Raw genomic sequence first — 27,053 nt, 5'->3', positions numbered from 1 at the left:
TATTATTTTTAGAAAGGATATTTATTTGGCTTTAAGATTCATTTTGTTTCAAACTTCTAGGATTTTTTTTAGACTGTAATATCAGTCATTAAACCAAAAACCATACTTTTGATTTTGGCTATCTTTAAACCAAATCTTATTTTGAGACTTTCATCCGAAAATATCTCCTTCCGAATGTAAAAAAATAAACATTTCGATGAATAATTCAGCAACCAGACCTCCTAGAAGTTTTTGGTTTTCAGCTATGAGTTGAGCTTTAAGAGACCTTTTGTCTGATATATCACTCGATGGATTTGGACTAAATTTTTGAAAATTTACTTTTTTTAGGGAAGGGGTTAACCTTGATTTTTTTTCGAAAATTCGAAAAAAAAATAAAATTTAATTTTTGCTACTTTAATAATAAGCCTGGTTACTGTGAATTCATATCTTTAAACCAAATCTTATTTTGAGACTTTCATCCGAAAATATCTCCTTCCGAATGTAAAAAAATAAACATTTCGATGAATAATTCAGCAACCAGACCTCCTAGAAGTTTTTGGTTTTCAGCTATGAGTTGAGCTTTAAAAGACCTTTCTTCTGATATATCACTCGATGGATTTGGAGGAAATTTTTGAAAATTTACTTTTTTTATGGAAGGGGTTAACCTTGATTTTTTCTCGAAAATTCGAAAAAAATAAAATTTAATTTTTGCTACTTTAATACTTAAGCCTGGTTACTGTGAACTCATATCTTTAAACCAAATCTTATTTTGAGACTTTGATCCGAAAATATCTCCTTCCGAATGTAAAAAAATAAATATTTCGATGAATAATTCAGCAACCAGACCTCCTAGAAGTTTTTGGTTTTCAGCTATGAGTTGAGCTTTAAGAGACCTTTTGTCTGATGTATCACTCGATGGATTTGGAGGAAATTTTTGAAAATTTACTTTTTTTAGGGAAGGGGTTAACCTTGATTTTTTCTCGAAAATCCGAAAAAAATAAAACTTAATTTTTTCTTCCTAAATGCATAAACCTGCATATTGTGAACTCATATCTGTAAACCAAATCTTATTATATGCATAAAATATAATGTATTTTATGTATTTTAGTGGAAGCAATACTAACAGAAAAAAAGTGAAAATTTCATTTTGATGTCAATTTAAATTTTGGAAACAATAAAATGTTGTTAAAATAGTCAGATTTTTAACAAAATCGAAAACTATAGCATACTTCGAGTACTAAAACTATATTCTCCTGATTTGGCCCTTTTTGGACTTATTTTTCAAAATCTTTGAATTTTTTTTTTTTAATTGTTTATGAACAAATTATATGCCTATATCGAATTTAATCGCTTTTTTTATTTAAGGCAAGTATTTCTTTAATACGATGCAAAAAATTCAAAACCGTTATTAAACTAATTTTAATAATCAAATTAATATTCCATTTTGTAGCAACTCCCAATCAACACCTAAAACCAAATCATGTTTTCAAAAATTTCATATTTCAAAAAAAAAATTTTTTTTATAGTTCCTTATACAGATAGAAAACCTGTATCGTTTAAAAATCTTATAATTTTGCAATATTTTTTCAATAAAAAAAAAATTAAATAAAGTCGATTTTAAATAAAATAGGTTTTTTATTATGAGCACACACAAGATTTTTGCAACGAGTTTCAAAAAGGAAGTCACACAGTGGGCAAATTTACAATTTTTCCATTTTTACTTGCTCTATAGCATAGGGCAAGTATTGGTTTCGTGTCAAAAAAAAAAATTGAGGTTTTAATCAAAACCCACATTACGATGATGGAAAATTCCGAAAAAGTGGGTCCCGCAATTCCGTCCGTGCGTCTGTGCGTCTGTGCGTTTGTGCGTCCATCTGTACACATTTCCACAGCCTAAACGGGTGGATTGATTTTCTTTAAATTTGGTACAGATGATTTTTATGTAATTCTGAAAGTTGGTTTTTTTTTGTTTTTTTTTTTTTTATATCTCGTTTAGAACGTATACCTCCCATACAAAAAAATACGATATTACGAATTTCTCGAAAACGGCTCTAACGATTTTGATTAAACTTTGTATACGTGATATTTAAAGCAGTGGCAATAAAACTGCATTTTTATTTTTTCTCAAAAAAGTCAAATAACAAAAAAATTTTTTTTTTTCATGTAACAAAATTTTGCCCTAAATGTCGGCTCTTCCCCAATATCAATTTTTTTTAAAATTTAGATCCAGTTTTTAAAATCTACAAGTAGACTAACATAAAAGTGCTTTGAACTGCAAGAGCAAGTACGTGCGACCCCAGTCGTGCATTTTATTTTTTTTTTACTTATATAACAATTTTTACAATTTACTTCCACTACTTTCTTTTAAGGAAACTTGACAAAAAATTATACAAAGCCCAAATTAATTTTTGATGATTAATTTAATTTAATTTAATTAATTTTGGTAAATGGATGCTAAACTGTTATCACGTTTAGGGATGAGACACTTTTGTGTGAGACTTTACTCTTAATTTATTACTGAATTAATATGGGGTCCGTTTGAATCGTTTTAACAACAGTTTTATATTGTTTGGACACCGTGCCATAAACTCTCTTACCTACTTTGTTTATAAAAAAACGTATTTAAATTTAAATTTGGTTATGCTTTTTGATGGACATAATTATTTTAATCGTTCAACAACAAAAAATTAAACAGTTTTCAATAAAATCTTAGCAAATATTGTTACCAAAACAACTTTTATCATCATTGAATGAACTTCAGTTAATTTTTATCTCCACAAGACCATTCTTTCAAATAAAACTTAAAAATAAACAAACTAAACAAAAAACAATGAAATTTTTCAAATAACAAATAAGGTCTATACCTTAAGGCGCTGCGCATGTTGTAAAAGCCCATTTAAAGTCCTTTAACATCATCCAACCATAACAAAATAAATCATAAAGCGGAAATAACTGTTTACGAAACATAAATTTTATGAAACTCTTTTGTTTTCAAAACAGTTAAAACACACACACAAACAGAAAAGACCCGAAAAGAGACTTCATTTCAACCCAACTCATAATAGTTGTAGGCGTTATTAAGTAGTTAAAATTAAGAGTTAACAAGAAAACGTGCTTCCATAAAAAATTAAAAAAAAAAAAAAATAACTCAAACCTGCATTCATATAGTATATTTTAAATGGGCCATGATGGGCAATCAAAACTGAACAAAACAAAGCACTTAATATAATAAAAACTTTCATACCTACACTCACTTTCCTATATTTTATTTTCACCTGTTTTCATTTATTTTTTTGTTTTCAAAGGACAACAAAACAGGAGCTATAATATGAATAAAAGAAAAACAACCTTAATAATAATAAATTGTGGTCAAAGGGTTTAATACAAAAATACGTATATACACAGCCTCAAGACTTAAACAAACCTTGAGTCCACTCTAGGCAGAGATATACTTACCTACCTACCTTAAAAAACATAGTTTGCTTTATTTTTACTTTGAAAGCCGCCTCAAAGCCTTCAACCTTTTGTCTGAGTAAAATATCCTTTCAACAAAAAAAAAATTCTACGACGACATAGGAGAACCCTCAACAGGTCCGTCCGGGGCATTTTTACTTGCTATTGTTTAGACAGACAGGACCTTTTCAGGCTTAAAGAATTATTCTATTGTTCAACAAAATGTTGGCCCAGGTTAAATTAAAAATATATTCCCGTTGTTTAATGCTGAAGCTATTTTTATTAGCTCTACCACATTCTTCACCTTTTTTTTTTTTGGGATAAAGAAAGTTGCTTAAATTTCCATATAATTTTCCTGTAAGGGAATTGATGGAAATTTAAAAAGTCCTTAGCTCTTTGGAAAGGATTATCCCCCGGTCATTTAAATCTTTTGTTTTATACAAAATTTACATAAAATTTAACAAAAGCTTTAGTTTGTTTTTGTTCAATTTCTCTGTTTTCTCTTTATTTTTTTTTTTTTGTTTTGTGATGATGAAAAGGTCATAACCAAAAATAATATTAAACAAAAAAAAAAAAAAAAAATACAAAAACAGGAAGATACTTTTAATTAAATCGCTTATTAGGTATGCGTGGGCCATAAGCCTTAGGGTTTCTATATGTAACTTTGCTGTTGTTTTGTTTTCTTTTTTTTGGTATGAAAAATTATTCCCCCCTTGACACCTTTCATTTGTTTTTCTTTTTCTTTCTTAAAATAATTGTTAAGGTGTGAGAGTGTGTGTGTGTTTGTGTACTCAGTATAGATCCAATATAAGGATATTGTTTAAATATTTCCTCAAGTTAATTGCATGGAGGGAATATTTTAATTACGTTTGCCACAAGAAAGAACTTCACACGAGACTCATGAAAATAAAAAAAAAAAAACACCCAAGAAAAAATGTGATATGTAAATATCTATCAAGGACTTTATTTTTCTATCTGACAATAGCGTCATCATTGGTCGCTAGCTATTGTTTGTTTTAGTTTTTTCTTGGTGCTATTTAAACGTACAAAAGTGGACGCATAGCCTTTTCACTTCTATATTTTATTTCTTTTTTATATTCCAAGTCATTGTCATTTGTTTATTTAGTGTTAATGTATTGGAGAGTAAAGAACACCCCTGCGGGAGTAATAACAAGAATATGGATATTAAGCTCATAATTTAGATTTTTATCTACAATTTCTTTGGTTTTTTTCATTTTTTTTTTGTTTTTGCTGGAGAAGTTATTAAGTAAATAAATTCAGTTTTTTTTATTTCTGTTGTTTTAGTATGCTGAAATGGCTATTAGGAGGGTCAAAGTTGTATAATTTACTTTGTGTTTTTTTCGCCCTATTAACTTAATGTAGGAGTGATCCGGTAATATTGTTTTGAATTTTATTGCCTATAGAAGAAAAAATCACACCAAACTGAACTTTTTATGCAAACCATCTATATTATCTGCTTTGTTTAAATCAAGCAATTTCCCAGTCAATTACTTCATGTCTAATTGGTATTTACTTTAAGAATACAATTAAAAAAATTGAAGTCCCAAATTTTAAACTACAAAATTATTTGAGAAAAAAGCTAGATTTCAATTTTGTTGCATGCGAAAATTATTGAACGTAAGTAAACTACTACAAGACTTGCATGGACTTTTTTTGACTAAAAGTGATAAAATTTGCTACACTAAAAGATATTCATATAAAAAATACAAAAAGGTTTCAAACTTTATTTAAAAATAGTTGCTTCAAAATGGCACCCAGAATATGCATTCAAATAGAATTTTCTTTTTCAAACAGTATCCATGCAAGAAATTTAGCTAAATTGATATGACAAAGATAAAAGAACTTCGATAATGGTATAACTTTTTTTTTTTTTTCTGTCGGGTGTTTTTGTTCACTGAGTATATCCTCATTTGGAACGTGGAAATTTGACGAATATTTTGGACAAACGCAAATTGATGGCTCTCAAAAAGTAAAATCCAGACAAACTAAATTCCGATCAGCAGTAATTACTACTCTTATCAATGTCGTCTTAGAGGCTTCGCTTTCTAGTAGAAATATTAAATAATACCTACAAAAAATTGATTTTTTTAGCTTGATCGTCAATCAACATTGTGTTTCATATAGACGAAGGACGAAATTTAATAGTTCATTATATTGGTATTTATTTGTCGATAATTTTGAATGTTATTTTTTTGACCAAGTTTAGAAACTTAAAAATTTCGTAACAAATCGACAAATTCTATTAAAACGTACCTTTTAACTTTAACCTTTTAACTTTTAATGTGTGTATAGTATAACCGTAATATATTTTTTGAACTATGGGCATTTGTTTGCTCTAGTTTTGAGTGTTCTAGAATGCATACAAACGAAACTGAAAAAAATATGTTATACCTTTAAAATTGTTTAAAACACGGGCCTAATAGAAAAACCTTGGACCTACAATTTGGAGTATTCACGAGAAATAAATGTTCATTCAAATCCAACACAATTTTTTTTTTTGAACAGATATTTTAAAAAGCGAATAAACATTATTTGATTAAATTCTTAACTCTTTTCTTTTTTTCTGTATTTTTTTTTTTAACGCTGCTAGATAGTAGTTTTTTTGGGGGAATGCATCGATTAAAATTAAGAGTTGATTAAAATTAGAAAAATTTGCATTGATATACTTGCCTTTTTTATAAAAACTGATTTAAAAAAAAAAAAACAGTTCACATCAAAAAATTTGCTATTAAAATTGTTATAGCAATTTTTGAAACAAAAAAAAAATTAATGTTTATATTAAATCTGGCTTTCTTTTGTCACTTACTTCTGTATGCAAATAAAATGTTATTTCATAATTTTCGTCTACTTTTCGTTGTAATATCGCGATTTCATCAGCTTGACACTAAAAATTAACCATTTGCACTTTTGCAATTTTATTCAATTTTGTTTTGTGAATTTTATAAAATAAAAATAAATAATTTGACATAAAAATAGTTTGGTCAAAACAACATAATCTTACTAAAAACATATAAATACGCTTACAAATTAAAATTGTTTACCTTATTTGTGTAAATATTATTATTTAAAAAAAATTGCATCCGAATATATATATATCTAACTTTAAATTGCATTTATCTCAAAACGACGATTTTGGACTTATGTTGTTAGTACCAAACTATATAGATTTAATGTACTCATTTTGCATTGGATATTTCAAATATTTTTTTTTTTAAGCAAATGCATCAAAAAAATTATTTTTTACAAGCATGGTTTCAAGACAGTAGATACATCAATTTAATCTATACGTACGCATACAGATAAACAAGCTGAAAAATAGACAGAATTGTGTAATGTAATGCATTTTTTTGTATTCTTTATCATCGTGAATAATTTTGAATAAATAAAATATCATTCTCACGGGAAATTATATAACATAATTTGTTGGGATGATCATAGCATGACAGAGCCTCTTGCAAAAGAAGTTCATTGTATAGAACCTTTCTGTTTTATTGCTACGCAAAATAATCTTTAAAATGAGCCATTAACTACTTCGTTGAATTGATTTAATATATGATGTTATTCTAAGCAAGTCGTGTGGTTAAGAGACGTTACATGATTTTTGTGAAAAAAAAAACTATCGAGGAATAATTTGTAGATGATTTTTTTATTTTGAACCTCCCGATAACAACGCATATAATATGGGTGGTATAAATTATTTATTTAACCATAATACTCATAGACTTTAACAAAAACAGAAAATAGATAATTCATACAAAAAAAAATAATAATTGTTAACAAAAATAAAGAATGAAAAATCAAGTGTGGAGTGGTATTATAGCACCCCTGTTGTCATCGGAAGGTTAAAATGAGTGCTCGATAGTTTTATGATAGTTATTATGAACGATAATTTTAAGATATGGATTCCAAATTTATTAAACGTGTGCTAAAAAATTAAAATTATGAAACCAATTTTACATAAAGTATCCCAAAATATTATTTCAATAGTAAAAAGTATAAAATTACCTAAGAAAGAAAAAAAAAAAAAAAACAAGAAAATATCAACAGTGAACTTTGGATATGCCACACAATTTTTCGTATATAATAATAACTACTCTAAACACAATTTTCTTATTTCGAAAGAAATGCTGACCAATCACTAGAGGAAACGCCCTGTCACACTTCAATAAGCGTGAAATCTATATCAAACCCAAAAACAAGAAGGTAGCTATAATTTAATTTTAAAATAAAATAACAGATGGTCTTGAAAAACATTCTTCTATAGCTTTGCTTACGAAGTAAATAAATTAATTTAATTAAAATCAATAAAAAATTGTGCTGACCTAATGTCTTTTTTTTTTATTTTTTATCACCCGCATTCTTGTGTGTCTAATCAAATTGAATTTCTCATTTTTTTTTTTGTTGCTTAAAATTAAAACCGAATAGGTACCATTCAATACCATTATTATGATGGCCAAGAGAATTGAAATAAAAAATTCCAAGAAACCATTTTGGGAAGAAGGAAAAATATTTCTTTCTTCATTGTCCTTTTGCCAACATACATAAATCCTTGATTACTTCTTCTTGTCTCGCCCCAATACATTTCATTAATTTTTCCTTCGATTTTTGCTTACCGATTTATTTCATAGAGCTTCATGTATTTGGTAACTAAATTCAGCAATTTTTTTCGATACGAATTTTTTAATGGAATGTTCAGGACTCACAGTTTTGTAGCCGGCAAAACTTCAGCCTTAAAAAATTCATCAGTATCAACCAACCGACAATGACTAGTAAGGATATCCTGGATGCTGGTTGTGATGTGATTAAATGTCAAATGATTTGGAGAATGAAATTTCAAGAATAGATATATAGCTTCGGCTATTGACAGAGCCCCCCTTCGACCATGTATCAGCTTCAAGGCTCTCTCTCTTTTACTCGCTAAAATATTCATTTATAGACTTTATGTTTTCTGTTTTAACAAAAAATGTATGTCTGAGTGAATGTTATACGGCATTCGACGACGACAACGACGATGAGGAAGAATACAATCAGAAATAGAAATCGAATCAGAGAACTCGTAAATTCGTCAACCGGTCTGATGTTTCGCCTGGGAATATATACGAAATCAACGTTATCCGAAAAGTCCTTTGGGTATAAGTTCGAAAGAGAGAGCCTTCTCTATATCGGTTTTTATTGGAATTTTTCTTTTTTTTTATACCTATTTGCTTTTTTTTTTTGTTCATCCAGTTTACCTTAACACCCAGGTGAATGGTTATCTGGTTTATACATACGTTATGGTAACGGTACAAGGAGCATAGTATCTCTTTGCTTTAGGCATCATCATCAATGGATGTAGGTAAAGGTATTGTAGGTGTGCATCACACGTTCAATCGAAACGGCTGGATGTGTTTTGTTTAATATTATTTCGTTGTACGACGACGAGAGCACACGAAAAAATCAATCAACATATATATATCGAGGTTGTCGTTGTCCTGTGCTGTGAATGACATGATGATGCAGGAAATAAAATAAAAAAAAAAAAAACGAAAAGATCCGGGAGCGATGAACTTGAATGGAATGAGCAATGTGAGACTTTTCCAAAAGGTGTTTTTTTTCCTCATACCTACACCTACAATAAGGAGTCTTTTTGTGCTGATTTATATGATTATTTGGAGAGTATAGTAGGTGTGTGTTTGTTTAAGAGATAGAAACAAAAGGTGTTTTTTTTTTTTTTGTTTAGCTTTTAGGCTTGCTGTTGTTGTCAATTAGAAAGGATATTTTTATAGGTACAACATGTGGGCCCATAAAATGGTTTTTTTTTTATAATGCAAAATATTGAGTATGAAAATATAAGACAGCAAATTTATCGTGATTGTAAAAATGGTTCAGTGGAGGAAGCTATCCTAAATTAATGAATGTTTTCTTCAAGTTTTCAATAAGTATAATTCACTTTCCTGTCCCTTATAATAGGTACTTCATTATTTAAACTGTTCTATAATAATTTGTTACTGATGGAACTAAGATCGACCCAAAAAAGTATAAATGTACTAGCTGACCCGGCGGACTTCGTTCCGCCATTTCTGTATTTATTTCTATTTTCGACTTTGTAATTTGTCATAATTGACAATACAAAAAGGAAATCAAAACTTGAAAAGTTTGTCCAATTAATTTAAAAATATTCACTTTTAAAATTTAAAAAAAAATGGCCTATGTTAAAAACGTTTTTTAAGTTTTTTAATCTACCACTGTGAAGCTTGTAGTGAATGTAGCGTTATGTGTGATATATCAAATGAAAGACAATATTATCAGGATGCTCAATAAAGATAATATAATATAGATAATTTTTGTAAGCTCCAGATCAAAAGATGTAACGTGTTTAAAAATAGAGTTTTATTTTACCGATATTTCAAATTTGTCATTACAAAATTAATTGAAACTTTGTACAAATATAGTCTTGCCTATTATCTATCTACACTGTAAATTTCATTCATTTATCTATTGAAGAAAAAAAGATAAAAATAAAAAACTGTTAAAAACGGCCAAAAAACTTGGGACAAAAAAAAATTGTTTTTCCCGTTATTCGGTCAAAAATCGATTTAAAAATTCAAAAGTTTGTACATGCATGCGCATGATTAAAACCTATATTTCCTATAAATTTGAGATTTTTTGCAGACTTTTAAAAATTCCAAAAAAATAAAAGACTACTCAAAAATGTCCCTAAAAATTAGGTTGTTTTTCAAAAATTTTTATTTCAAAATGCAGGGCCTATGAAAAAATCCGTTTTAGACCCCTAATTTTTTTTTTAAATATCTTTCTCATGGTGTAACTCAAATTTCTGTGCAAAATTTTGCGTACCTCTAATTAGTCTTTTGTCGAAGGTCTATGACTGCAAAAAAACCCTCACAACTTGGTTTGAATTTTTTCAATACCTTTTTTAATTATTGAATAAATTTGTCGATCATTTAAAAAAAAAGTCAACTCTTTACGACTTACCGTTTAGAAAATAGCCTCTTTTTTCAATGTCGTGTTACCCCTATATATCCTATAAAATCTTGAATTTTTTTTGCCTAAAACCTTCTCCTCTTATGCCTCTTTGATTTAAAAAAAAAAATTAAGAAAATGAGTCAGTCTGTGTGGCCGGTTAGCTAACGTACGCAAAACCAAACTTTAATATATATAATAGATTTATAAAGCTTCCATATAGATCGCATTTATTGCATTTAGAAAATTTATAAATTTCATGTTGCTATAATCCAGTCAAATAAGGGTTTCACCTCGGAATGAATGCTAATAGAAATTTTTTTGCTCAATAGCTTCGTTTTGACATTCTATAACATACCTCAAAAGTCTAAAAAAATCTCATGTCCGCAAGTCCTAATTTTCCAGGTTTAACTAAGTTAGATGCGGACATGAGAATTTTTAGATTTTTGACATAAGTTGTAGAATATACAAACATAGATAGAAACAAAAAAATTAGCCTATTAGCACTAATTCCAAGATTGTACCAAGATTGTAAATGTTTTTTAGTGCATATCCCAAAATTTTCCCTTTTTTTTTTAAATACCAATTTTTCATAGATATGAATGTTTTTTTAATTGCATTTTTTTGATTCTAAATAATAATGGATATAAACACCTTCATGCAAAATTTGGTTCCTCTACCATAACTTTTAGGGGTTTTCGGTAGTAAAACGAAGTTTTTGACTTAAAAAAAAAAATTAAGAATTATATTTAAATTAAAAATAAAAACTAATAAGTATAGGGTAACTTAGGGCATTATGGCATACCTAAGCACAAACTCAAATAACTTTACTACGGACTACAATTTTTACTTCAATCATTTTTTTTAATTAAATTTCATAAAAACGTAACATGAATAAATTATTTAAGAATAAAAATTCAAGCTTTTTAACAAAAAATAAATTAAATTAAAAATAGTCCAAAAAAAACCATATTGCCCTATGTACGGGCAATATGGCGAACCCCATTTACTTCGGAACCCTTTACTTTTTTTACGTATATTCAGCATTTCTGAAATATAATTGTAAATAAGTTTCATAAAATTAACGTTAAATTGAGGTTATTTTCAAATTTAAAAAAATGCAGAGATACTTTTGAAATTAGTTTTACATAAGGGCATTATTGCGCAGTCGGGTATAATATAGCGCCATAATGCCCTTATTACATCTGCGCCATATTGCAAAATATATACATATTCACAAAACTCCAAAAACTAAACACAATTCTTACTTCAGTTAAAATATAACAAGTGATATAACCAAACCAAAACTGTACTCTGCATTCCACTCTTCACAACAAACACGTGCACTGTATAGTTACCGAGATACACACAAACAAAAACAAAGCGATATTATATTGGAACCCAGAACCGGTATATTTGTTTTGTTTTCTTTTTTGTTTGGCACAAAAATAATAGCACTGACCTGCGATCGTCACAAGGCTAGTGTTCGACGAAGGCCAAAGTTTCTGCATTGGTTTTATTTAAATGCGAGTATTGGAAGTATGTTAGTTGAGAGGTGCGCCATAATGCCCGGTGCGCCATAATGCCCGAAGTTACCCTAGCTAATGATTTTTAAATAATAAAAACATAAAATTAATATTATTTTATTTTTTTCTTCTCTTTCAGAAGTTCAAAACCTTGAGAAGTTCATAACATGAATCCATAATTTATTGTAGGTAAGTAATCTAAACAAAATTTTTCCCTAAAAAGAGTTTCTACTAAGTTTTACTAAAAATGTATTAGGTCATTGTCAGACTTATTGAAAAAGATTACAAAATTGTGTTGAACTCAAGAATTTAATAATTTAGCTCTTTGACAAAATAGTGTTTTTATAACAACATCATTATTCACAGATGTTTTTGCTCAAACACTACTGAAGTGGGATTTAGAATATTTCAAAGTGACTTGCCTATCCCATTTTTAAATCCATTTTTGCTTTACTGAATTTGTTTTATGTTTAAATTTGATTATATTTGGATAGGAATATATCAAGTTAAAGAATATCTATTTGTTCAATATTAGTTGTTTTCAGCTCTACACGACTAAGTTCTGGCAACAAAAATGGTGGAAAAGTTTTTAAAGTCGGTAGATGTAGGTAATCTTTTCAGACACGGAACCACATCAGAAAACAGTGGTTCAGTGATATAATTTAGCATTAACGTTATTTTAACTATCACCAGTGAATAATCAACAGGTTTTATTATGGAGGCAGCGCTCCTTTTTATTTCATTTGCGAATTAACTTTGCGGGTCACTATGCTGTATGTGTAATTTTTTTTTTGTTCTTAACTTTGAGATAGTATTGAAGTGAAAAAATCAAATTTCGAGAAAAAACGTTTAAAATTTAAGTAGAAATAAAAATTCATATTACAAAATAAAAAAAATCTAAAAGTGATTATCAACACTAGGTACTTGTAAAATATTTTGAAAAAAAAATTCTACAAATTCCAGAAATAAGTAGATTTCGAAGGTTCATATATTTCATACAACCTTAGGCACATTTAATCAATTGATTTAATTTAATTGATAAACATCTTCTATTCTTCTTTTAATGTTTAGTACCTACCTAAATAATGTTCAGAATATTAAAATATTTAGTAAGTATAAAATGAAAACAAATTAAAAAAAAAAATGATTTTTTTTAATGTTTTGACACATTTGACTAAATATAGTCCGAATACTTACTAATAACATTTGTAAAAAAAAACGCAAATAACTTTAAAAATCATATCTCGAAAACATTGATGTCCAATTATTTTTAATTTATTTGTAAGCTAGTGTTATTTTTGCTCCTTACCTGCTACACGTTTATCCCTTTTTATTTAAGTGATTCATATTTCTGATTGTCTGTCTGCGTGTTCAAGTGTGTAGGCAACATATATCAAAAATCTTATGTCTTAGATCCGATTAATTAAAGTGACAAACAAAATCGAATCTTTGAACTAACTTCTGAAGTTTTTTTAGCATGCATTTTTTCTGTTTGTCAATTTAATAAATCAAACCATTGAAGACATGATATTTGTTGCCAAAACACCATTATTCTACAATAATCAGAAATTGAAATCACTTCAAAAAGGGGTAATGAGAAGAGCCCCATAAATTAATTATTTTTTTGAAGTGAAAACTTCTTTCGTATCGTAGTGATTTTGAAACAAGATGAAACGAAAAAGCGACACGAAAAATCAATTGATTATAATTTTTTTGTTTTAATAGATAGATGAATGAAATTTATACAATAGATAGGTAATTAACTAAATTACCTATGATTTTGCAAAATTTCAATTAATTTCATATTCAAAATTCTGAGATAACGGTGAAAAGATGTTCTTTTTCTAAACACATTATATCTTTTGATCTAGAGCACATAACAAATTTATTTAACTTTAATACGCATGCTGATAATATTACTTTTCATTTAATATATCACACATAACGGTACATTCTCTACAAGTTATATAATCTTTAATTGAAAAACTTGAAAAATACCTCTCAAAACACCTGTGAAAATTTGTTGCCGATAACCAGCCAGCAGTAGAGGAAGTACTGTAAACTCAGTTTGAAATTTCGACATGGTTGGCTTTAAAAAAATTCTTACTTTTTTTGTAGGCATGATAGAAATATGATTGAAGCGTCATATAAAAGGTGAAATAATAATGATATTAAATTTGTTATAGGTTGCCTTTTAAAAAATGGATTTAATGGCGTTAGAAGAGAAAAGAGATTGATTGTTTTGCTTTTTTTATGAAAACTAATTGGGTTAAAAAAAATTCTATCTCTATTTGTAGATGTTGTATAGACATGGTCGACATAAATATTTTGAGCTGAAGCAATAAGCTTTCAGATGCTATAAAATTTATTGTAGGTTGTCATATAAAAAAATTGATGGAATAAAAAGAAGTTATATTTTTTCGATTTTTTTTAAATGATTTTTAAGGTTTCACTTCAATGACGTGTGAATTGCACACATGATTTTTTTTTATCCTTACAACATTCGAACATGTTACTTAAACAATTCAAATAATTTTGTTTTAAATCATAGAGTCCTTTTTGAAAAAAAAAAATACTTTTGGCTTTTGGTCTTAAGAAATTAATTTTAATTTTTTTAATCTTCATTCATGTAAGACATGAAATCACAACACAAAATTGTATCATTGTTCTATAACTTGAAGCTGGTATTTTCTACAAAATAGTTGTTGTTGTATTGAAAAAAAAGTATCATCAATCACCTTTGATCTCATTCTTCCAAGGATTAAAAAATCCTTAAAATCATGTTGCAAATGGCTAGATTTTATCAACATCTGATATTTACTTTGACAAACCATTAACTACTATTATAGGTATGTACATGAAAATTTCCTGAATAGCTGTTGAAAAAACAAGCTTTTCTCGTAAGTCTTTCTCCCACTGATCCGCTAATTCGCTGCGAGTAGACATTTTTATATAGATAGATAGATACAAAATTTTCTGTGTAAATGATCATCTTAAAAATTCAAAACATATAAGATTTTGTGTATATAGTCATTAAATCTAAAAACGTACAACCAAATTGATCCTGTTTTCTATACTTAATATTTTTTTTAAATAACCCAAATTTCTTGGTTCCTTCATTTTTTTTTTAAATTAAAACTTTCTTGAAATAAGAAGCAAACTTGTAAAATGAATAATTAGTAATAAAAAAATTAATTTAATTCTTAAGCCTTGTGTATTTAACTTTAGACTTATGCTTATATATAATTAAAACTATTAAAATAAATTAAAATTTAACCTCAAATTAAAAATATTTAATTAGCTATTTCTCAAATAAACAAAAATATATTTTCATATATTGGCTCTCGAAACAACAATCCACCGCAAATCAATAAAATTTCGAAAATAAGATCTATTGTGGTTTATAGTTTTGATCGAAATCAATAATTTCCCAGCTCGATTCTATTTGTATGAAAGCTTATATCCTTCCTTACACAAATGTCTACCTATTTCCAAAGTCATGGCATTCAAAGTGGAGAGATTACGGAAGAGCATTCCAACCTGATATATGTATATCTACGTAGGTACAGTACATCCCATAAGTCAGTGTTCATGTGTGATTAAATCAACTCACTCATCATTTTCAATGGAATTTGGATTAATTCTATGCTGCACATTCTCCAAACGGACCACCAATATAGCAATAGCAATAACACACAACTGAACCGCACATCACCACATCACATCAAGGAGGACTCTTATGCATTGCAAGGACCTAAGAAAACATCACTGATATGATGCTGAAGCAGCATCGTCAAGCCATTGCCAAGCAATACTTCGCACCCCAATGTCCTTTTTATTATTGTATAGTTGGCTATATGGAGGATTTGTAAGGATTCAGAGAGATAGATTGAGTCCTCCTACCAACCTGTACCTTGTCTATACCATTTGAGTTTGGTTTACTTCGATGCTTTGTGAAATTGTGGCAGCAAAATTTGTTTAGAGAGAAGTTAAACCTCAAGCGAAAGGACGAAGAGAATGGAAACAAATATGCATTTACATTGCCGTTTGATATAACCTCTTCGTCGTCATCATCATCATCATCATAATAATAGGAATTGTTTGAACTTCTGTTTGTGAGGAGTTCGTAAGCCAAATGAAATTTCAAAATAATTTTCTAATAAATTCGGTCAAGGGGAATGCATATCCATGGACGGAGCCAATTAATAATTTACAAAGTTCAAAGTTTTCTCTTTCTTTCTCTCTCTCTGTCATTCTATATGTCACTTTTTGACTTCTTTGTTTATATTTGAAATAACAGTTAGAAGTTCATTGATCACATTTAAATAAGTTATTGGAATTTTTGGGGTCTCATGTCAAGATCTGCATTTCTGTTTTGTTAATTTGTTTGTTTGTTGTTTTAAAGAGTAACTTGCAATCGAAATTAATAAAACTCTATGTCAGCAGGGAGGCTATTATAGTTATTGCTTGCGCAAATAAAAGCTCACTTTGGATTTCACACAAAATTTTTGTTTATTTTGTAAAGCAAATAAATTTCTTCTAAATAGTGCCCACAGAGCAGAGATTATTAGTTATGGAAATTATTTGCTTTGAAGAGTTTTAATCCAAGAATTCTATACAAACAATGCAGCTAGATTTTCAGTTCTATAACAATGGGTCACTGTGGTGTATGAGTAATATTTTTTTTTTAATTGCAAACCTTGTTTAAGTACTTAAGTACATAAAATTCTATATTTTTGGGACCAAGAAATTACATATTAAAAAAAAAATAAACAACTAACATAGCAAAGAATTGTGATAATAATAAAACTCAGCTTCATCAGAAAGATGGACTTATAAGAGTAAGATAGAAGATTTTTCAAAAACTAAAACACAAAATTTCGTATTCTTTATACTAACATCCTTTACTTTAACTTAAATACATATTGTATCATTTTGTAATTTTAATTTTTTTTCAATTTTTTTTCAAATATTTAATTAATTTTTAAGAATATTTAAAACCTAAAGCGATTTTTTTTTTAAACCGCTTTGATTTCGGGAATCTAAACTTTTTTTGTAAAAAAGAGTAACTTAAGCGGTAATTTTTTAATTCAAAAATATGAAAAAGAATTGTAAATATATATAAGCTATTAAATATTGAAAAAAAAATGTTAAATTTTAAAATGCAAGAGAATTATTGAAGGTCATTAAAAGGGCAAACAAATGTTTATTTTCTTATTTTTATGAGAAATTTTGCGAAATAATTTTTAAAAATATTTTTTCCGTGTTGTTGGGGTCAAGTTTAATTACACTGGTCAACAAGCTTTTTGCCACAACAACCAAAATATGCTTTTCTATATGTTTTTGATATGCTGAACTCGAATCTGCAGTCAGAAAATGTTTATTGGCCTCTGTTTTTGAAATATTAACGTTAGAAAATGCCGAAAAACGTCATTTTGGCTGTTTTCGAGGTTATGTTTTTATGTGGGGTAATTCATTATGAAAAAAACGGTATCTAAAAGAACTGGTTTTATTCTTCCAAAAAATGTTTAAATCTTTCCGATATCTCTTTTACTGCCCGAGATATTTAAAATTTAAGGAGTGGTCTTTGACTCAGAAATAGCTCTGGCCAAACAAATTAATTGGCCTCCGTTCTTGAAATATTACCGTTATAAAATGCAAAAAAAGGTTTTCTTTTGTAACGGTTATATTTCAAGAACGGAAGCTAATAAAATTTTTCTAATTGCGGATTCGAGTTAAGCGACCCAAAAACCTGTAGAAAAGTATGTTTTGGTTCTTGTGGCAAAAAATTTATGACCAGGGACTTAAACTTTAGATTAAATTTAGTTTCTCTTTGGCTTACTAACTGAAATTTAAGATATCTCGAGCAATAAAAGAGATATTGGGAAAATTTAAACAGTTTCTGAAAGAAGAATATAGAATGACGTTTTTCAGCATTTTATAACGGTAATATCTCAAAAACGGAGGCCAATCAAATTTTTTTGACTTTTGATTCGAGTTCAGCATATCAAAAACCTATAGAAAAGTATATCTTGGTTCTTGTGGCAAAAAAAAGTTCAATTTTGTTGACCAGTGTTATTTGAGTAGCTTGTTTTCAAAATTGGAAAATTCATGCATTTAAGGATACAATTTTTATCTCTTTTGGTTTAAAAATGACCTTCAAATTGATTTTTGAAGCCAAAAGAAAACTTGTTTTTTAATCTTAAAACCTCGAAAAAAATTTTTGACACGAAGTCATAACACACACTTGCACTATAGAGCGAATAACAAAAAAAAATTTGCACCTTTTATGGAAACGAAATCGAACTCATTTCAAGTTTTATAAAATATGTTGTCAATATATTTCCATGGTTTTCATAGCTACCTACCTCAAAAATGTATTTTTTTTTTAATCCATGATCCAAGAATGTTAGTTTGTAGGTACATTCTCTTGTGTGTGTGTATAATGATAACGAGAAAACTCAAACTTAAATCAACATTGTCATTTTCAAATTGAGTTTTTTTTTATTTTAAGGTCGATTAAAATTCATAAACATTTTAATCTAAAAAGTTTAAATTAAGCTCTAAAATGACTGACAACAAAAGTTTCAATGAAAAAAAAAAAAAAAAACAACAAACAAAGTTTAATTCCAAAAGAAATTGCAAAATAAATGTTTCTGTTTTTTTTTTTATTTTTTTATGAAAATATTAAAAATAGAGTTTTAAATGGAATTATGTTTGGCGCGAGGTTTGTGTCTTTTTTTTTTTTTTTTGTTTTTTTCTTTGAAGAATAAAATAAATTTAATTGATTGATAGCTGCTTTATATTTAGGAATAACATTCAAACTTGTCCATTTTTTTAAGTTGAATCTTTACGAACGTTATCACTTTTAACGACATAGATTACGAGCTTAAGTTCAAAAATATTTTTTAACGAAATGAAAAATTCTAATCTTTTTGTTTTTTTTTTTCTTTTTATTGCCAACTCTTAGGAAGTGTCGTTTTGAAATAATGAATTTCTATATTTTATACAAATATAAAGATTTTCAAAGTTTTTTGTTTAAAAAAAAAGTAAATTAAACTGTTTTACTTAAGCCAATGGCGTATTAATGCATTTGTCAGATGAGCTTCAAAAAACTTAAAAAACATGTCCATCGAAACATTGGTACCATTTTAAAAAAATAAAACAAACGCATCACAATCATATTCCTTTTCAAACAGATTAATTAAATGAGGGACCAAAAATTAATAATAAATAATTACAGAATACATTTTTATTTTTTTCAAAAAAAAAAAAAAAAAAAAAAAAAAAAAAATTGAAACGATATTGAGTTTAATTTTCACATCACTATTTGTTAAAAATAAAATGAACGTTATTTTATGTGATTTATTCATTTGCATATTAATTTAAACATAAATACATAAAGTCTGCTTTTTGTGTGTGTGTTTTTTTTTTTTGGTCATTTGAGTATTATTGATTTTTAAACAAATACAAATGTATGCACCTATAACGTGTTTCAAAATGCAAAAATACATTAATTAAATAAATATTAATTCAATAAAATTTTGACTGGTTCTTGACAGGTTGTTAGGGTTTTGGATTAAAAAAAAAAAAAAAATTAAGCATGTTAAAAAAATTGATATGAAAATATTAATTAAGTATATAAATAACATAATATTTTCAAACTAAAAAAATCGTGTTTTTTTTTTTTAAAGATGACTTGAAATTTTTTAGCTTTTAAGAATTTCATAATTAGAATATTGATAGAAAGTGTGAAAGACTTTGGCTTAAATTACGAAAACAACAAAATATTTAAGTTAGTTTCTAAAGGGAGAGTTTAGAAATCGATAACAATCAGATAATGACACAACGATGATGGATAATGCCAAAAAAATTGGGTTCTGTCTGTTCGTCTGTATGTACCTCGAGCTACTTAAGGTATTTTTTTTTTTTTTCAAATTTGGGAGTAAAATGTTTTGAGTGATTCCCTAGAGGCCAAATTGAAATTTTTTTAAGGACCAAAATTAACGGTACCTGTCATATAACAGAAATAATAAAGTTACTTTTTTTTCAAAAACGGCTCTAACGATTTTGATTAAAATTTTTGTGTAAAATAGTTATGTGTAAATAAGAACCATCTTATGAAATAAAAAAAAATATTTTGTATAACGTTATTAACGGTACCTCCTATAGAACAAAAATGTCAAATAAAAATTTCACAAAATTTAACAAAAAACACATTTTTGGGTTTAACAAAATAAACTTCAAAATTTTTTTTGAAAAATCTTTTCTTTTTTTTAAAACGCCTTGATGAATTTTATCAAAAATTCGTTTTTATGTAGAATAATATAATCAAAAACTTTCTTAAAAATTACATACTAATCAATTTTTTGAAAAATATTAGAAAATTTTTATGTGCCTACACCGAAAAAAAAAAACAATATCAATCTAACATTTTTAATTGAAATATTAAAACAATATTTTTATTATCAGGATGATATTGAAATATCACATTTTTTTTTTGATATTTTATTATCAATTTTTCATATCAATTTCTCATTCCAAATTATTGAAAAATATTAAATAAAAAACTCTTAATGTGTACTTAGTAGAGTAACTAAAGCAAATTATTAGGGAACCCGGCCGAACAGCTCTGATTTTGAAGATTTTTTTTTTTTTCAAACATAGGTAATTAAAAATACTTTAAAGTCTATACATTAAAAATTGCCGGTGTTGCCGTATTGTTTTTTAAAATTAAAATTAATTTTTTTTTTAACAAAACCATTTTTTTTCTTAAATTTCATAAAACAAATGATAGGGTAAATTAGGGCATTATGGCATACCTAAGCACAAACTCAAATATCTTTACTACGGACTACAATTTTTACTTCAATCATTTTTTTTAATTAAATTTCATAAAAACGTAACATAAATAAATTATTTAAGAATAAAAATTCAAGCTTTTTAACAAAAAATAAATTAATTAAAAAATAGTCCAAAAAAAACCATATTGCCCTATGTACGGGCAATATGGCGAACCCCATTTACTTCGGAACCCTTTACTTTTTTTACGTATATTCAGCATTTCTGAAATATAATTGTTAATAAGTTTCATAAAATTAACGTTAAATTGAGGTTATTTTCAAATTAAAAAAAATGCAGAGTTACTTTTGAAATTAGTTTTACATAAGGGCATTATGGCGCAGTCGGGTATAATATAGCGCCATAATGCCCTTATTGCATCTGCGCCATATTGCAAAATATACACATATTCACAAAACTCCAAAAACTAAACACAATTCTTACTTCAGTTAAAATATAACAAGTGATATAACCAAACCAAAACTGTACTCTGCGTTTCACTCTTTACAACAAACACGTGCACTGTATACTTACCGAGATACACACAAACAAAAACAAAGATTTATTATATTGGAACCCAGAACCGGTATTTTTTTTTTGTTTTCTTTTTTGTTTGGCACAAAAATAATAGCACTGACCTGCGATCGTCACAAGGCTAGTGTTCGACGAAGGCCAAAGTTTCTGCATTGGTTTTATTTAAAAGTGAGTATTGGAAGTATGGTAGTTGAGAGGTGCGCCATAATGCCCGGTGCGCCATAATGCCCGAAGTTACCCTAGCAAAAGATTCTCTAGATAATTTAAGGAAAATATATAAAAGGCAGTAAGGGACAATCTTCCATCGTTTAAGCGATAAATGCAATTTTCTAACATTCTGACCTCAAACACAAAAAAAATATTTTGAAAACAACGGCAACACCTACAATATTTTAAAATACATTTTTAAAAAGCCAGAAGCTCATTCTTATCTCTTAAATTTAAATCCACTAAATTTAATCAAGACTTTTTGAAAAATGGTCATCAAACTCAGAATTAAAAAAAAAAAATGTTATTAGAAAAATTTAAAATGACTTTTTTCCAAACTTTTTTTAATAAAATATGAATTTATTTAAAAAAAATTTTTGGCCATAAATATTATCAGTTGAATTTCGAAGCAAAAAAGTTAAAATATATCACACTTTTGAAAAAAAAATGAAAAATTACTTCAATTTCAATGGTTTTTTTTTTTTTATTAAAACTGAATTTTTGCATTGAAATAATTAATTTTCTCAAAGACTGTGGTAAATAGGAACTTTAAATTTTTGCTATTTAACTTTCAACAGTAAGGGTTATTAAATGAATACAAAATAATTTTATGTTTAGACATTCAACTTTAAAAAAAAAATAAGTTACATTTTTTTTCAAAACTTTTATTAAAAAAAGTTCTTCGAACATTTCCTTTTATAATTTGAAATCAAAATAAATGCGTCCAAAAAAATTTGAAAACTGATAACCCTAAAACACCTTCACAAACTCTAAATGTTATAAAAACTATACTAAAATAACTTTCATAATTTAATATATTTAAATAAATAAATAATAAATAAAATAATGATAAAACAATATATTCTAATCTTAAAAGCATTGATAATAAATGTTTTCGATTAGAAATAAAAATAAAAACACCTATCATTATTAAAAAAAACGACCAAGCTTTAAAAACGACATGTTAAAATTTTTTCAATAATTTTTTTTTTCAAAAATCTGAGTTCAATTACCATTCTTTCAAAAGCCGTTCATTCAATTAACTTAATTTTAATTTTACATATATGACTAAGCTTCTAGCTTTTAAAAAATGTATATTTGAATATTGTAGGTGTTGCCGTTGTGTTCAAATATTTTTTTTTTTGTGTTTGAAGTCAATTAATAAGAAAATTGCATCTATCGCTTGAACTATGGACGATTGTCCCTCACTTCCATATATTTTTTTCCTTGAATTTCCTAGACAATCTTTTGGCATCAATTAATTTATGAAATTTAAGAAAAATTTTTGAAAAAAATTTGTTTTTGTTCACAAAAATCTTCAATTAAATTTAAAGTATTTTTAATTACAGACGTTTGAAAAAAAGATCATCAAAATCTAAGCTGTTCGGCCGGGTTCCCTAATATTGCCAATTTTTGAGCTTTAGTTACTCCACTAACTAATTTAAAAGCGCTTTGTGTTTTTTCGAAGTAAAAAGTACATATGATTTACTGGTAAAATTTTATCGACAATAAGATTTTACTTCACATAGTTTGAGAGGAAATAACAAAACATTTATATAACCTATAATAGAATAAATAATATCATCATTACTTTCAGTAATGTTTTGTTTGATTTTAAAGAAAAAAGAAAGAAAATACTTAAAATAATAAAAATAATAAAAAAGAAAGAAATATCATTATAATAAACTGAAACGTAAAATCTAGCCAACATTGTTATTTTAATTATCAGAGTGAACTTTTCACTATCTACCTAAAATTAAAAAATGTTAAAATGATATGATAATCATATCAAAATTGATATTTTAATTGTTGGACGACTTTTGTCACTCAAAAATGTTAATTTGATAGCTGTTATTATCAAATTTTTTTTCTGTGTAGGTATGTACAAATTATTATAAATGATCTTAAAAAATAAAAAGTGTTTAATTTATTATAAAGGGTAAAAGCGGGTGATATGGCGCGGCGGGGGAGATGGCGCACTTTAAATATCTTTTACATTTATTGTTCTAAAAATGTACGAAAAATAGTTTTAGCTTTCTTTAAATATTTTAAATCGAAGTAGCCAGTAATCGTTTCTTTATCTGTGATACAAAAAATTAAAAAAAATTTCAAAGCAAATCATGTGATGATTTTTTTCGAATTTTTTTTTCGCCCTTTTTTTTTGTTCCGATATTTTGTGAGTCGTTGGGATCTTAGATGCCCTTGATACACCAATACATACAAGAGAGTATAAGTTATGCATTGCGTGTGAAATCTGAGCTCTAGTTCTATCTGCTTTTTATGGGTGCTTACGAATATGAGTTATGCGCAAAAAGGTGAGATGGCGCAGTTTTTTGCGGGTGAAATGGCGCATTCCCTACTAGAATTTTTTAATTGAGTATAGTTTTAGCATGTGCCATATCACCCTCAAAATATTTTTTTTTAAGTAACTCAGCCAAGTTCAAATTTTATTAAAAAGACGACTAGTTGCAATCTATTATACAGCATGCATTGGTGCTTGACTCCTTCACATCGTTCAACCATTTGTGCAATGAATTTGGCAATAGAAACCTAAAACAAACTCATGCGCCATCTCACCCACCGTATAGGGGGAGATGGTTTTTTTTAAACTTTTTTTCTATATTAATTTAAAAATATAAATTTAAAATATAAAATTCTGTAAAACAAACAATACGTTGGATATTGAATATAGAACATTTTTGCATTGTTAGAAATATGAAATGTGGTTTACTTTGAAAAATATGACAAAAATAAAAAAGGTATGCCATCTCACCCGCTTTTACCCAAAACATATTTTATTTTTTTTTTACATTATCAATGAAAATCTTTAAAATCTAACTGTTAATTTTCCCTAACATTGTTGAATAAAAAACTTCAACAAAGGAGACAAGTGCGTTTACAAATAAAATCACCCCAGTTCAAAATTTAATTAATATTGACCTAAAAGTAAAAGTTGAATTTATAATAAAATTTTCTACCTCCCCGGATTTTAGCCCCAACTAAACCCCCTCTAATGTTTAAATCGAGTGCTTTTTACCTCTCTATTAAATGTTATATTGTTTTCAATTTATAAACATTTTAAATAAATCTTTTCATTTTAAAATTAATATATTTCAAAGAATTAAATTTCAAAGAGCACTTTACATATACACACAAATAAAATAGTTATTATAACGATATAAGATGTAAAGATACCATAATAGTCAATGCATTATAATCTAAGTATACAAATTTTTAAGTGCGTGATTTCCCTCTGGCTTCAAGTACGTGTACGATTATATAATATTTTTTTTTTTTTTTTGTAAAGCATAATAACATCTACTTAAAGCTTAATACGTAACAACTTAAATAACAAAATATACACACATCTACATTGAACTTATACCCACACGCATTTTCTTTTTAGTGCGAGCAAAAAAAAAAATGTTTTTCATGCAAAAAGTCCCTCTCGCAAGCCTCAAGCGAGAAAGACCTTCATAACTTTATAGAATTATCTTAAGCTGTATACCAACCAACATTTCCCATTCTGCAAAGTCCGTCCGATCCAAAGGCAGCATCCATACAAAAATTATCCTTTTAAAAAAAATTATTGTAAAATATCGCATGTAATTAAAGTTATAGATAGATATTTTTCTATCCATATGTAAATACTTATATATACTCGTATAGATATTTCCGCAACGATCCCATGGAAATACTCTGGAAATACTTTATGAAATTAACGTATGAGTGAGCATTGCAACGATTTATAATTGGATTTATCATTATTAATAAGAAGATACTTGAATTTAATGAAACCATGTCAGAACTCTTTTTGAGTGCCCAAGCCCGCTCTTCACAGCAGCAGCAGCACTCTTGTTTTTCTCTCCCCTTGCGTACATAAGTACTTGTTACACACCGCACAAACAGGATATTTCTTTGGCCCATCTCCGGTATCCGGTGATGTAAGCTTAAATACAGAGACTAAAAAAGGACTCACCACCCCCAGCAACCCCCTCAAGCTTGTCCTCGACGAGGACGAGGAGAGTGTTCCAAGAATTCAACTTAACGTCACATCACACCTCCCCTCAACACACACACACACACACACATTTGCAGAATTATAATCATTTTATTTTGTGTTGATATCATCTATAACTGCGGTTGGGAATAATTTCTGTTTTTCCGCGTTTATTGTGCATAGCCCTTAGGTGATATAATTTTTCACATAATTTTCCATCCGGATGAATAAGAAATTTTTAATTTCCCACTGCAATTGCAAATTGCAACTAACTACCTACAGAATCAGGATGAGAGACCGAGTGATGATGAAAAGGGTTCAAGTAGCAGAGTACACTTTTGCATTTAAATACACAAAATGTGTATGCAGGAAATATCCTGGCGAAATTCTTATTACAATGATGACAGAATGATGACGACACACGTAGCACAGTGGGGAAAACTTGGAAAAAAAACTTATTATTCGAAAGTGACAATTTTTAGGATGCAATAACGGTTTCTTTTAGTAATTTAGTTGTAAGACCAAGAAATAATAATCGTTTGTCAAATAAAATATATTTAAAAATGGATTTAAACACTCAAAGTTGAAAATTAGTTAAAAAAAACAAGATAAAAATACGGGTACTTTTAAACGTTCCGTTCACAGTCAAATCTCAAATCTTTTTTAACTGATTCTTTCACTAACTAGATGAAAAAATATTCATATATAATAATTGAGCAAAAAAATTAAATACGAAATGTTTTAAAACAAGAAACACTCAAATGTTGCTATTATTTTTAGTCTTATAAGGATTTAGGCACTACCGCCATTTGCCTCCATTGTCTCGTTGTTTCCAGTGGATTGTGTGTGTAGCCTTTAAGCAAGAATTTCCTGCAAAAATCTCATCCGGAACCGTCCGGATTCGTCTTCTAGAGCAATTTGAAGTTAAAATTACATAGGTACATTTAAAACCTGGCTCGAGTTTTTTTGAAGTGAAAACTACTTTAGTATCGTAGTGATTTGAAACAAGATGAAACGAAAACGCGACACGAACATTCAACTTGTTATAACTTTTTTGTTTTAATAGATATATGAATAATTGTACAAAATTTCAATTAATTTCATATTAAAAATTCTGAGATAACGGTAAAAAGATGTTCTTTTTCTACACACGTTATATCTTTTGATCTAGTGCACATACAAATTTCATTTAACTTTAATACGCATGCTGACAACATAACCTTTTATTTGATATATCACAATTAACTGTACGAGCTCTACAAGTTATACAATCTTAAATTGAAAAAATTTTAAAATACCTCAAAACACCAGTGGAGATCTGTTGCCGATGACCAGCCATTAGTCTGTGCATGAAGCACTGTAATCTCAATTTTAAATTTCGAGATGGTTGGCTTTAAAAAATTCCTACTTTTTTTGTAGGTATGGTAGAAACATGATAAAAGGTGAAATAAAAAGCTGATATAAAATTTATTATTATTTAAGTTATTAGGTTGTCAAATAAAAGATATGGATTTAAAGATGATGGAATAAAA

General features: G+C 27.6%; 1 protein-coding gene across 3 annotated transcripts in view; it reads left to right on the top strand.

The window, feature by feature from the left end:
* The window catches only part of LOC129906291 (zwei Ig domain protein zig-8), a 415,386-nt gene that overhangs the window by 195,964 nt on the left and 192,369 nt on the right, over positions 1–27,053 (top strand). For 2 of the 3 annotated variants that reach the window (XM_055981989.1, XM_055981985.1), the window contains exon 2: positions 12,079–12,128. The exons of the other annotated variant lie outside the window; for it this stretch is intronic. The gene's annotated coding sequence lies outside the window, so the exon portion shown is untranslated. The remainder of the gene's footprint in view (positions 1–12,078; positions 12,129–27,053) is intronic. 3 annotated transcript variants of the gene reach the window in all.

This window comes from Episyrphus balteatus, chromosome 1, assembly GCF_945859705.1.
Source record: "Episyrphus balteatus chromosome 1, idEpiBalt1.1, whole genome shotgun sequence".
NCBI classification, from domain to species: Eukaryota; Metazoa; Arthropoda; class Insecta; order Diptera; family Syrphidae; genus Episyrphus; species Episyrphus balteatus.
The sequence above is the reverse complement of the archived record's forward strand: the minus strand, read 5'-3'. Positions and strand labels throughout refer to the sequence as shown.